The 15263-nt window shown below is 36.2% G+C and overlaps 2 pseudogenes; one reads left to right on the top strand and one right to left on the bottom strand.

The window, feature by feature from the left end:
- Positions 1-2215: 2215 nt before the first annotated feature.
- Positions 2216-2314, bottom strand: LOC138827641 (U6 spliceosomal RNA; annotated as a pseudogene).
- A 9548-nt stretch (positions 2315-11862) lies between these two features.
- LOC138827638 (U6 spliceosomal RNA) lies at positions 11863-11959 on the top strand (annotated as a pseudogene).
- Positions 11960-15263: the final 3304 nt, after the last annotated feature.

The raw sequence follows: 15263 nt of genomic DNA, 5'->3' as shown, positions 1-15263 counted from the left end.
TGCTGGTCTGACCCACACAGGATTCTCAGCTCTCTGCTGTAGATCACTGGCAGTTCCCGCCGTTAGAAGGGTTGAGCAGCCTAGACTGCTCCTGTTTGTTCCTACAGGTGCTCTTGGCTAGTTTGGATGTGCTGGATGTATTCTCCCAGATGCTGGAGTCTGCTATGGTCTCCTGATGTTTTGTTTTGTTTTACTTTTTTGGCTATTTGTGGGCTTGAACTCTGGTCTTGGGTGCTGTCCCTCAGCTCTTCAACTCAAGGCTGGCACCCTACCATTTGACCCATAGCACCACATCTGGCCCTTTCAGCTTATGTTTTGCTGAGGAATCAGATCCAGGGCCTCTTGCACCTAAGAAAAGCACTGTACTGTTGAGCACCTTACCAGCCTGAACTCCTGACTATTATCGGGTGCTGGAGGCCTGTGTTGTTCAATTCTTAGCCTAGAATACATGGGTCAGGTTCTTGTGGAGTTTGGGCTTCTCTTTTCCTGAACCCCCCGCATCTTTTGCTGTCACAGGCATGATTACCAGGAGTGTAGTTCCCTGTTTTTCTCCCCTCTACTGAGGCGTATGCTCAGCTTCTGATTTCAGTTGGGAGGAGTTGGTTATGTTGCTCAGGCACCAGATCCCCAGGCCTGGTCCCAGACCCCAGCCTGGACACACCTGTTGGACCTGTGCTGCTGTGTATCCCACCTAGATTATGCAGCTTGGAGTACACAGTTCAAATTTCTTCCACCGTTGGGTTCTTGACCCAATGGCGCTGTACCAGGCTTGGGCTTTTAAGCTTCCTTCCAGGGTCTCTCTTGTTCTAGCCTGGCCAGCTGAGTGTGATTCATGGGCTGGTGGAGCTCTTGAACAGTTTCTAGGTTTAGTGGGTCCTGTGGTGCAGGTTTTGGGGTAGGGGGTCTCGGAATTACCACCAGCTCTGGTCTCCCTTGAGGAATACACTGTCCCCTGCGGGGTACTCACCCTGGAGCTATTTGTTTTCATGTGATGTAGGTTGTTGTTGGTTGCCATTGCAATCAGAGTTCAATTGAGGTGGTTGTGGGCTAGGCTGAGAGGTGGTGGCTCTGTGTGTTTCTTTTCTGTCACTGCCCCCATTGACACTGTTTGGGTCCGCTCCAAGGGATGGGCGTCTGGCCTCCACCCGAGGGGTGGGGTGGGGACTCTGTTCAGGTTCTGATTGCTGGGGTTTGTCTCTGTGCTCTCTGGATCAGCACCACTTCCTTTCAGTTCTTCTGCTCTGGTGTTCTGTGGGCATCTCATGTATCTCTGAGGTTCCTGCCATGGGGCTGAGTGGCTTTGGTGGGATGGAGCCTCCCTGCTCCAATGGAGAGTGAGGGGAAGGGGTGGGATCTTTGTGCAAGTTCCCTGCTCGGAGGTTTCTTCATTCGTCAGGATCAGCCGGTCTGACACTGATACCTCAGGGGTCTTTGGTGCCGGTGATCTGCAGACAACTCCCTGTGTATCTATCTGGGCCACTGGTAGCTCCCACCAGGCCGGGCTGGCCATGGCTTGGCACGCTGCTTTGTGGCCAATAGACGTTGGGGGAGGCGTCTTCAAGCTTCTCTGTTGTGAAATTCTTCTTTTCAACTCCTGTTTTTCTCTGGATGTTGATTTTTTTGTTGTTGTCGGTCTCTTGGGGAGATTAAACGTTGGAACTCAAACTCTCTTTTTGGTTGGGGAGAGCTGTGGCATTCCCCTAGTTCCCCGTCACCATCTTGGACACCCTCGAGTTTTTGCTTTTTTTTATTCACAAATTTTAATTTATCTGTTGAAATGAGTACTAAAGAAACTAAAGATATTTCTGGTGCTTATGTGAAAAATTATACCTTTAAATATTCTGTATTCTGTTTGTATAATGCCAATTATCTATTTTATTCTTTCCTAGATATAAGACTTTGAATTCTACATTGTTTTATAATATATAGGCTCATTAATAAATGTGTCCTTTCAGATTGCATTCCATACCAAAACAGTTTAAGATTCCTTTTTTACTAGGTCCTTATAGTATATTTCTTTGGAATAAAATGACAATGTTGTCTAATTTTAAAAGTTTTATAACGATTATGCTATGTAAAGGCCTTTCTAAGGTGAAGATTTAATACACTGATGTCAAACTAACTTTTATTTATATGGATTACATGTATTGTTACACTATTAATTTTGTAATCAACTTTTTAATAATTGTTTTTCATTTCTTGCATCTGAAGAATGAAAAATCTGGAATAATTCACAGATTTTCATATCATCCTTTGCAATTGCCATGTTAATCTCTGTATTGGTGTAATTTGGGTTCATGTGCTGCTGAAGCATGTAATGTCCTCTAAATTTAGGTAGTTAATGATGCAATATTTATACAGGATTATATCCTTGGGTGCCTGTTTGTAACAAGGAAACCTTATTGTTTCTAACAATGCTACTGATCTTATTTCCCTAAAATTCTGTGTATAATGGAAAATAATTATATTGTTCAGTTGAATGCTCACGTTTGTAATTTTTTTTGTCAATTACTATTTTAAATCTTTTTCATTTTAGTTTAATCATACTTTGAAGCATTTTTAGCTAGGTCCAAAGGGGATGGCTTTTTCAAATACTTATTTATTCAACTGAGTTTGCTCTGTGTAGCTAACGGATTCAAAGTAAGCCTTGCTTAAGAGCTACTTCTAAACTTCTGCAGCTGAAATTTTCCCAAATGCGGTCTCATTGGCACAAATGTCTACCAGATGCTTTACCCTTCTTCCATGTAGGATCAGACCAACCAGAATATCTTACCCTGATCGCGTAAATTGTCTTACTTGAACAAAATAAATCTTAGTTCCAAGGGATCATAGAAAAATGAATATTTCAGACAGAACTTTTCAGACTAGAAGGTTTTTTATCAAAATATAATGGTTTATTATACCTACCATTTCAAAAGTAGCTAAAGCCAAGAAGGTGAAAAAATTGTTCATATGCATGATTACCTAATGTCCGGGCCTGTCTACCTTCCAACCAGGCAGGAACTTAGACTACTGCCTTTCTATCACCAAATATTTTCATAGCTCCAGGAGAAGTCCATATGTTTCTCCTTGTTATTAGGCCTTAAATTGGTAATGTTTCCTCTTGCCTCCAATCTGTGAATCTACAAAGGTAAAGGTTTAAATCTAACTCTATCAAACACTGAGGTAGAGATAATGGAAAAATACTTTAAAACAGAGTAGCTTTGGATACCCTAACCAAAACAGAACAATGCAAAACATGTGCCATTTTATTATATTATATATAGTTATATATTTTATATTTATATGTGCTGATTTTATATTTCACACAGTGAAACTTACTAGAATCAATTGATAATTTGACAAATAAATTGATATTTATTTATTCCAATAAATAGAATTGGAATGTAAATAATTAAGTTTAGAATATATATTAGAATATAAAAAGTATCAATGCAATGTCTTCGGTATATACTTGTGATACCTTCTAAGTGTTCATGGTCTTCTGAATTCACATTGTTAAAAATAAATGTTGTTTTCCTCTAATCTATAAGAGATTTTACTCTGATGCTCTGTTTATTGTTTTAACTCACTGGTCCCAAACTGTTTTTCTCCATATTTCTGATTCATTCCTCCTACATATTATACTCCAATTTTGCTAATATTATATCTAAAAGACATTATTCTTCTATAGACCCATGGGTCCTAATATCTTATGGCTGAGTTACCTGCATCATCAGATAACAGGGGCAATACTTCTCACCTAGGACTACGCAACATGCCAGCAGACAGTAACTGAAAATCCATCTCAATTTCTCATTTCTTATATTTCAGGGCTCCAATTCCTTGAGAAACAAGAATTAGCAGCAAGCAATTGTGTAATGTAAGGCAACTTAAAATGAAAGATGAAGTCACAAAATCGAGAGAAATTACTGTATTTCAACCTGAATTGACAGATGACCAGCCCATATGAGTGAACAAGATCAGAAAGTGTCACAAGATTATTTTTAATACCCCTCCCCTTATGACTAATGTAATATTTCAGTCCAGCATAAGTGGGCCAAAAAATAGTTCCTGGAAAGATAGATCCGTGATTGATCTACCATGGTCAGGAAAATGACTTAGAGGTTAAATTTAATTCAGCAAAACATTAATTGAGAAGATCGTTTGTGCTTCAAAACACTGGTACTTTAGTACAACTTGGTTCTGTGGTATAAAAATGTTGTCATTCTCAAACCAACCTACATTTAATCTCCTGAAAGTGTATTCCTTTTCAAATGAACTTTTTGAAATCACACTTACCAAAATAACATTTGATAAGTAGATGACACTTAGTGACACTACAAGTTTTTCAAGTGTAGGGAGCAAGTTACAATAGACTTGATTCATTTACCCAGCACTAATGTCAGACAGGTTCAACCATTCATTAAAGTCTAAAAGTAGTACCACGCACCATTTGTGTTGCTCAGTAGGTGCCTTCCAGAAATTTGTTTAATAGATCAGCCTCCCATATTTCAACCCTAAACATTAGCTAATAAAGTAAATTTCATCACTTAATAAGGGGCATTTTAAAAAGTCACAAATACTTGCCTTATCATATGCTGTTTTGTTTTCCCTCTGTCTAACACAGTAAGAAATATGTCTTTAAGTCTTGAATATGGGTACTCATCTGAGATGTGACAAAATCTATCTTCTATTTCTATCATATTCTTCTATATTAGTATATGTTACTTTCCTTCTTTTTCCAAAACTTATAGGTAGTAGAAAGTTTTATTCCATGTAATATAAAATAATCACACATCATTGTACAAAACCATTTATAAAAACTGGTAGTTAAGAATACATTCAAAGCCATTTTTAAACTTTCTTGTTGACTAAAGATTAATCTTCAAATGGATGAGAATATAATCATGTCTAGGTGTTTCAAGTCTCCAGTCTTGCAAATTGTTATTGCAGATGAATGAATTATGGAAATATAAGCTGACATCAGTTCAAGTATGTGCAGGACTGAAACTCCATGGAATGTATATAAACCTTTCAAATATTAACAGACAGTTTAACAGAATGACTATCAGGAAGTTGAAACCAGAGAGCCATAATAGTAAAGACATAGAATGAATGAAAAATGGAACAAGGGGCAAGTACAGCTAGAATACTCAATGTACACATTTGAGAAAGGAAGTGGTAAATCGGAAATAAATCTTGGAGAATGGAGTGGTTGAGAATGATAGATGGTGTCACTGTGATCCAGGAGCAATGGATAATTAGGTGGACATATTTAATTGTAAGACAGTTGCACAACCTTTGGAAATTCAGTTAAAAAAACACAAAAACACATAAAAAACACAACCAAACAGCAATCTGTAGGGAGTATGAATATGACCTCTCAAAAATTTTAAGCAGTTAATGGAGGGAAGTCTTAGTAAAAGCAAACAAAGATGTTCAAAGAGGGCAGTTTGGCGTAGGGGAGTATTCTGAACAGATTTAAATAGATTATCTAAGGTTATAAATCACATATATCTGCTGCAAATATTATCTTTCTTCTATGAGTTCTCTTTGTCTGAACTTGATACTCCAGTCCTGAGCCACAATTGATAGCTTGGAAAAATGGAATGGAAGAAACAAAATGAAGAACCCATTACTCCACTGTAGAGAAAAAAATCCTTTATTTTTTCCTCTCATCTCTCTTCACTACATTTTATTCATACTTTTAGGTCAATTCATTTTGAATTACATTTTCCTTCTTTATTCTGGCAAAGTAATTGGTCAAATAATTCACTAAAAGTTATTTGCCATTTTATTTTATTATGCTGTTTAATTGACTAAGCGAGTCCATTAAACTTTCCTCTTGTATTTGGTTGCCATGAAACAACATCTATGTTAATGAGGACAAATCTAATGTAAAAATTGTCTCCAGAAAACCAGTCCAAGAAACTGTGATTACAAATACTTGGCTAACATTTTTCTTTTTCCTTTACCTTGAAAGTCTTCTTGTGTCTAAATTGCCCAGAAAAATAGGTGCTCCATCACTTTTTGTTTCAATCAATTCTAACCTCAAGGACATATTTTGCTAACAAGATGCTTAGAGGAAACCAAAAAATACTCAATTTTTATCTTCTCACTTAAGACTCTCCTTAGATATCATATCAGGAACAGTGAAGTTTCTCTTTGCAAAATTATTTCAATATATTATTTTTCTCTTGTTCTTGCATTTGCTCACCAAGATGTATGGAGAAGAATAGAGGTAAATCACCCATACCTTGGAAGACAGGTCTGTTACAAAAGGACAACGCTTCTGTGTCCTACTTCTATGTCCTCCTCTCAGCTCTTTCCTGATTTCCAATTAAACACAGCTTCTTGGCTATTGAAGCCTCACCCACTGCTTCATCTTCATAGTTTTTTTAAAACTCTTTTAAGGGTAGAGACCCAGCTATATACAACCAATCTGAAAAGGATCCCAAACCTCAAAATCTAAAGGAGTTTTATGACTCTTCAGGAGGACGATTGGGAGACCTAGGACCCCCCATGCCAATCGTTTGATCATCACATTCCTGCCTCATTTTGTCCCCTTTCCTATTGGCCAATATTCGTCGCTGTAACTGATCTGGATATGACCAGGTGTCAGGAATGGTAGTGGTTAGAGCCCCGTTCTTTTTTTGTCTAGGAGACAACTCCTCCGCTACTTGCACTCTCAGCAATCACTGGCAACCCAATGACTCATATCCTTTTGCAGGTTTGGTACGTGTTCCCCCATTTATTGTTCTGGCTACTAATGACTCTCAGTTTTCCCAGATTCATTTGATTCATCCGTGCACTAAAAGAGCAGTAGGATTGATCCTTGCAATCGGGTCCGCAATCATCGCTACAGTGGCTTCAGCTACCACCGCGGCTGTATTGCTGTCCCAAAGCGTGTCCACCGTGCAACAGATAAACCAGCTCATCCCTCAACTGTCATCCATAGAATTATAACATTTACAAGTTGCCAATCATCTTAAGGGAGGCCTCCTTGTGCTCCAACAACAAATAGACTTGCTCCAAGAACAGATTACGTTTCTTTGATTACAACAAGGAGGACTATGTAATGCTTTGACTAATTCTGTCGGTCAGCTTACCACTCCCGCACCCAATTTCACTGAACTTAGTAACTACCTCAAAGGCCCTAAGTCCCTTAAGTACTTAAACTTCAACCAAAACCTGCTGCATGATGTTACCCACCTAAACCAGACCACCATTCAGCTTATTCCCGCTGTCTCCTTTTTAGAAGATGTGCTTAAAAAGTTACAACAATGGTTTTCGCCATCCTCTCTGGTCATCTGGGGAGGCCGTGCACACGTAGGGCTTACTCTCCTAGGAATTATTAAATGCTTGCACTCCCGGCAAAAATGCCTCCAATGACGGGTCACCATAATGACGGTCCTTTTAAAAGAAAAGGGAAAATTTGTGGGTAGAGCCGGTCAGATCTGGTTGAGTCAGCTAGAGTAGCAGTTGAAGCACACTTCCTGCTCATAGAGACGTGACCCACAGGCACGTCTGCCTAGCTTTCCTGCCATGAGCTGTCCCTGCTCCCTACATGCCCCCGGGGGACCAATCAGTGCCTGTCACCAAGCAGTGCCCATCATCAACTCCCCGCTAAGTAATTGGCTGGGAAGGACTCAGGAGGTTGGGAAAGTTGGAGCTATAAAATCCCAACCCTTGTGCAGAAATAAACCAGAACTGCTTAAGCCTGTTCTCCCAACGTGTGTTCCTTGAGTGCGTCGTTCACACTTACCTCCTGCCAGAGATCTAGCCCTACAATGTAGCAATGGGGGAGTCCTTATAGTCCTTCACCTTCATTAGACTTGAAGCTAAGAATCTGTGATTAGTTGGAAATCAGGCAAGAGCTAAGAGGAGGACAGAGAAATAGGACATAGGAGCATTGTCCTTTTGTGAAAGACACTGTCATCCATGGTATGGGTGATTCAACTCTATTATTCTCCATACATCTTGTTGAGCAAATGCAAGATGAAGAGAAAAAAATAATCTATTGAAATAATTTTGCAAAGAATAACTTCACTGTTCCTGACATGGTATCTAAGGAGAGTCTTAAGAGAGAAGATAAAAGTGCAGTATTCTTCGGTTTCCTCTAAGCATCTTGTTAGCAAAATATCTTTGAGGTTATAAGTGATTGATCCAAAAATTGGCAGAGTACTTATTTTTGAGGGCACTTTAGACAAAGAAGACTTTCAAGGTAAAAGAAAAAAGAAAAATGTATAGCTAAATATTTGTGATCACAGCTTCTTGGACTGGTATTTTGGAGACAAAGTTTTACATTAGAGATTGTCCTCATTAACATTGATGCTGGGTTTCTGTGGCAACCAAATGCAAGCGGGAAGTGTAATGGACTCGCTTGGACAAGAAAACAGCATGATAGAAAAAAAAGGCTAATAATATTTAGTGAATTATTTTGACCAATTACTTTGCCAGAACAAAGAAGGAAATATTTAATTCAAATCACTTGACTTAAACTTATGAATAAAAGTAGTCAATAGAAATGAGAGAAAACGTAGACGACTGTTTCCTCTCCAATGGATTAATGGGTTCTTGATCTTGTTTCTTCCATTCTACCTTCACAAGCTATCAAGTGTCGCTCAGGATTGGAATATCCTTTCAGACCAAGAGAACTCGCAGAAGAAAATATTTGCAGCAGATGTAGGTGATTTATAACCTTAAACAGTCTATTTAAATCTGTTAAAATTTCTCCTCTACCACAAATTGCTCACTTCGAACAGCTTTGTATGCTTTTCCCAAGATTGTCCTTCATTAACTATTTAAAATTTTGAGAGGTCATAATCGTACTCTATAGAGATTGCTGTTTGGTTGTGCTTTTTGTGTGTTTTTGTTTTTTGTTGTGTTTTTTCACTGAATTTCAAAAAGTTGTGAAAGTGTGTTACAAAAATGTCCATCTAATTGTCCAATGTTCCGGGATCAGAGTCACTCCTTCTATCATTCTCAACCAACCCCTTCTACAAGATTTATTTCCGATTTACCACTTCCTTTCTCACATGTGTATATTAAGTATTCTAGCTGTACTTGCCCCTTGTTCCATTCTTCGTTCATTCTATGGCTTTATTATTATTCCTTTACTATTATTACTATTAATTCAATTTCCTGATACTCATTCTGTTAAACTGTCTGTTAGTACTTTGAAAGGTTTATATACATTCCATGGAGTTTCAATTCTGCATATACTTGAACTGATGTCAGCTTATATTTCCATAATTCATTCATCTGAAGTAACAATTTGCAAGACTGGAGACATGAAGCACCTAGACATGATTTCATTGCCCTCCATTTGGAAGATTAATCTGTAGTCAACAAGAAAGTTTAAAAATGGCTTAGAATGTATTCCTAACTACCAGTTTTTATAAATGGCTTTGTACAGTGGTGTGTGATTATTTTATTTTACCTGGGATATTTTCAACTAACTATAAGTATTGGCAAAAGAAGAAATATCAAATTTACTACGGTAGAGGAATATGATAGAAATAGAAGACAGATTGTATGTTTGTCAAATCTCTGATGAGTACCCATATTCAAGACTTAAAGTCATATTTCTTACTATGTTAGACATATAGGGAAAACATAAAACACCATATGATAAGGCAACTATTCATGACTTTTTAAAATGTACTTATGTTATGAAATTTACTTTATTAGCTAATGTTTTGGTTTGAAATATTGGAGGCTGAACTATTTAACAAATTTTTGAAGGTACCTACTGAAAAACACAAATGGTGGGGGGTACTATTCCTACACTTTAATGAATGGTTGAACCTGTTTGGCATTAGTGCTGGGTGAATAAATCAACTCTATTGAAACTTGCTCCCTACACTTGAAATACTAGTAACCTCACTAAATATGATCACTTGTAAAGTGTTATTTTGGCAAATGTGATTTTTAAAAGTTTATTTGAAAAGGAATATACTTTCAGCAGATTAAATGTAGGTTATCATTTATTTGAGAATGACATTTTTATACTACAGAACCAAGTTTACTGAAGTACCAGTGTTTTGAAGCACTAAGGATCTTCTCAATTAATGTTTTTTGAATTATATTTGACCTCTATGTCAAGTATTCCTAGCATTGGTAAACCAATTATGGATCTATCGTTCAGGAACTATTTTTTAGCCTGCTGATACTGGACTGAAATCATTCATTAATCATTAGGAGAACGGTATTACAAATAATCTTGTGACATTTGTGGTCTTTTCCAATCATATGGCATGGTCATCTGAAAATTGAAAGTTTGAATTACTGTACTTTCACATTTTGTGATTTCATCTTGCATTTTAAGTTGTCTTGCATTTCCCAATTGCTCACTGCTAATTCCTTCATTTCAAGGAATTGGGGCCCTGAAATGTAAGAAATGAGAAATTGAGATGGGTCTTCAATTACTTTCTCTTGGCATGTTGCATGGGCATAGGTGGGAACTTTTGCCCTAGTTATCTGATGATGCAGATAACTGGGACCTGGGATCCTAGGACCCATGGATCCTGTAGAAGAATAATACCTTTTAGACATCATATCAGCAAAATTTGAGTATAATCAGTAGGAATGCTTCAGAAATATGGAGAAAAACAATTTGGGACCAGCGAGTTAAAACAATAAACAGAGCAGCAGAGTAAAATCCCTTATAGATTAGAGGAAAACAACATTGTTTTTTTTACCATGTGAATTCAGAAGACCAAGAACACGTAGAAAGTATCACAAGTTTATACCGAAAACATTGCATTGATACTTTTTATATTCTAATATATATTCTAATCCTGATTATTTATATTCCAATCTATTTATTGGAATAATATAAATTAATTTGTCAAATTATCAATTAATTCCAGTAAGATCCACTGTGTGAAATATAAAATCAACACATATAAATATAAAATATATAATTATCTATAAGAAAATGTTTTGCATTGTTCCGTTGTGGTTAGGGAATCAAAGGCAACTGTTTTAAAGTATTATTCCATTGCCTCTACCTCATTGTTTAGGAGAATTAGAACTAAAGCTTTACCATTCGGGGATGTACAGCTTAGAGGCAAGAGGAAACACTGTGGTTAAAACACTACCAATTTAAGGCCTAATAACCAGGAGAAACATATGGACTTCTCCTGGAGCTATGGAATATATTTGGTGATAGAAAATCAGTGGTGTAACTTCCTGCCTGGTTGGATGGTAGTCAGGCCAGGACATTAGGTAATCATGCATATGAACAATTTTTTCACCTTCTTGGCTTTAGCTACTTTTGAAATGGTAGGGTGTAATAAGCAGTTATATTTTGAAAAAATACCTTCTAGTCCGAACAGTTCTGTCTGAACTGTTTGTCTCTATATAATCCCTTGTAACTAAGATTAGTTTTGCTCCAGTAAGACAATCTATGCTGTCAGGGTAAGACATTCTGGTTGGGCTGTTCCTACATGAAGCAAGGGTGAAATGTCAAGGAGACATTTGTGCCAGCAAGACCTCATTTGGGAAATTTTAAGCTGCAGAAATTTAGAAGTAGCTCTTAAGCAAGGCTTACTTTTAATCCATTAGCTCCACAAAGCTAAATCAGTTAATAAATAAGTACTTGAAAATCCATCACCTTTGCACCTATCTATAACGGCTTCAAAGTATGATCAAATTTCAAATGAAAAAGACCTAAAATAGTCATTTACAAAAACTTGCAAATGTGAGCAATCGAACAAACAACATAAGTTTTTTCCACCATACACAGAATTTTACAGAAATAAGATGAATAACAATTTTGGGAACAATAAGGTTTCCTTGTTACAAATAGGCAACCAAGGATATATACCTGTCTTAAGATTGCATCATTGATTACTTAAGTTTATAGGATACTACATGCTTCAGCAGCAGGTCTACCCGAATTACAATACAGAGATTTACATGCCTCTTGCACAAGGATGATATGAAAATTTGTGAAGTATTCCATATTTTTCATTCTTCAGATGCAAGAAATGAAAAACAGTTATTCAAAAGTTGATTACAAATATACAAGTGTAATAATATATGTAATTCATAGAAATAAAAGTTAGTTTGACATCAGTGTATTCAATCTTCACCGTTTTAGAAAGGCCTTTACATAGCATATCCTTTATAAAACTTTTTAAATAAATAACATTGTCATTTTATCCCAAAGAAATAAAATTCTATAAGGACCTAGGAATTAAAAGAATTTTAAAATGTTTCTATATGGAATGCAATCTGAAAGGACACATTTATTAATGAACGTATGTATTATAAAACAATGTCGAATTCAAAGTATTATATCTAGGAGCGAATGAAATAGATTATGGACATTATACAAACAGAATATTAAATATTTTAAAATATACTTTTTCAGACAAGCACCAGAAATATCTTTAGTTTCTGTACTACTCATTTCAACAGATAAATTAAAATTTTTTCTGATTTAAAAAATCACAAACTCTATAGAAATCATTATAGATGTATACAAACAACTCAAATATATTTTGACATCAAAGTCAGGCAATTCACTTGGAAGAATACCATGGAATACATGAATTTTTAAAGTAAGGTATTGCTGTTGCTTTGTATTGTGAAAATATTTTCTATGGTCACATAGGATGGAGTGGCAATTTTGAAATTAAAGAAAATTAACTGATCCATTAGGACTTAGGAGAACAATTTGTACAGCTTTCCACAACTTCCAAGAGGTAGTGATACATACTTATCCTTTTGGCAATATCAAATTCAGTTTCTTCCAAGTTGTGCTTCAGACCTGGCTTGATATAATGGTTCAATAGAAGGAGATCCAGCGTATCATTGCTATATCTATTCCCAGCAGCAAGATGCATGGGGGTCAAGAAGCCTTTAACTTGGCCATTGGTATCTGCATCATGATGAAATAAAGAAGCCACTCTGTTATTATTCCATGTATGAGTACTGTGCAGGGATGTCCAGCCATTCGCAGTTATTGCATGAATATCTGCCTTGAGCCACCAACTCATGGACAATATCTAAGTGTCCACTGTAGGCTTCTCGATGAAGAGGGGTATGCTCATCGTCATCCCTAGTAATCACATGAGTGACCTTTTTGGAAAGTAGTCTCTGCACTGTAGTAAAGCGATTGTTTTCAGCAGAACAAAGAAGAAATTTGCTTGGATACTATTTCATTTTTTTTTGCAATTGATACCATTTCTCACTTTTTCATCTTGTTCCTCAACTTCATCAGAATTGCCTAACCAGAGACTTTGAGTGCCAGTGAGAATGAGCTGTCCATGTATTTCCCCAATAGTTAACATTGGATGAAATGGTCAGAAAAATCTGGTGAATTTGCTGCATCTGTTTTTTTCACTATTATTTATTTTCTCTTTTTTCATTTTTACTATTCTAAATTATTCTAACTGGAGAGTAGGGAATTGGTAGAGAGCAGAGGAAAGATTTTCCTCCGTATTTAAAGGTACAGACTGAAAATGAGGACCAGTGTTTTCTTCTTGTGCAGCTTATTCTAAGAATGAGAAAACAGGAAATAATGTCTTCTATGTAAATGAATTGGGATATGGCAGAGCAGAAAGTGAAATGATGCAACCAAAAATATAAAAGCAAAATAAATTATGATAATTATGGAGCAATCATATTACTTATAAGAACCATGAAAGGGAGAGAGGAAGAGAGAGACAGATGTGCAATGATTTAGCTACCCACAAAATCCATCCCTCTCATCAAATTATAGAGCAAATAAATTTATTTTTTAAAAGAGATGGAAATAGAATTTAAGATCAGATGTCTCCATTGTTTTTAATTATATTCTTATTATCTTAAATACTTGTACAAGGGAATTTTCATTCAACATATCAGTTTTTTAAAGTAAAATGGATCTTTATATAACTTTTCCACACCCTTCCAAACCTCACCCCATTTTAATTTTTTCTAGTTTCATACTATCTGTATTGAATATTATACCTTCAGGCTCCTCCTCCATAACTCTCTTTATTCCTTCCTTTTGACTTCCACTCACATATTCCAAGTGATAGTTTCCTGGTATTCATTTTGTTGGAGTAAAGTTCAATTTTATAAGAAATTACGCCTTTGAAATACTCCTCTGCAAATAACATGCTTTGGTTAATATTTTTGTGTAAACTTTCCAAATATGGCTCTGACTCAGTTCCATTAATATATTTTTAGATCTATCCATTTCGTTGCAAATAATGTAACAGTCTTCAAAATGGATGGGTTCAATCCAATTGTGTATATGTGCCACTCTTTCTCTAATCATCACTCTGCCAAAGGGCATCTGGGCTGTTTCTGTAACTTGGCTACAGTGAATAGTGCAGCAGTGAACATGATTGTGAAAGTGATTTTACTGTTACGTTTTGGAATAATTCATCACTTCCTTTGTGGGAGCAATACTCTATCCAGTTTTCCATAATAAGAACATCCTTCCCTTCATCTTCATCACAATGTATTGCAAGTCCTCAAAAACACACTTACCCCTACACTTACCCCTACAGGTCTCAATAAGCTAAAACATCACTGTGCCCATATTCTTTCAAAACATTTTTTCATAATTGTACATATAATTTAGTGAGAACCTTCTATGTACTTTCCTAATGTGGGAATGAGGGACATGACAGAGTAAACGTAAGAAATATGCAACTTAATTAGCTATTATCATATTTAAAATCATGTTCAGCTCTAATTCATAGCCTCACATAATATTATTTTAATCTTTATTTGATTACTTCATCTAACCTGTAAATTATATCAGGTGAGTTAAAAGCATAGGCAAAAAGTGTGGTTTGATTTTGACACTCATGTGTGAGGTTGCACAACATGGGCAAATAGATGGATTGGAATTAATAGCTCTTATCCATTTTGTTAACGTAGAGATGATTTTCCCAACCTGATTCTTGAATTCTTATTCCATTCAACAACAAGAAACATGTGATAATTTCCTTTGTTTTGCTCCTTATTAACTTTTTTCCATTTTATTTTATAATGGATGATTTCATAAATGTACTGTACATACAAAAATATGCTAAATATTTCTATCCGTATGCATTGATATATACATACACACATATATTATGCAGGTTATATGATAATATATAATTTCAGTAACTGTACAATTTACTAAATTATTAAAACTATCGATGGTTCATGCCTGGCATCCTGGTTACTCGGGAGGCTGAGATCTGACAATCATAGTTTGAAGCCATCCTGGGCAAGAATGTCCAGGAGCCTCTTATCACCAAACGATCAACAGAAAATCAGAATTG

Source organism: Dipodomys merriami, unplaced genomic scaffold (assembly GCF_024711535.1).
Source record: "Dipodomys merriami isolate MVZ:Mamm:240054 unplaced genomic scaffold, mDipMer1.0.p SCAF_159, whole genome shotgun sequence".
Taxonomy (NCBI): domain Eukaryota; kingdom Metazoa; phylum Chordata; class Mammalia; order Rodentia; family Heteromyidae; genus Dipodomys; species Dipodomys merriami.
This window is presented reverse-complemented; position numbering and strand designations above follow the sequence as displayed.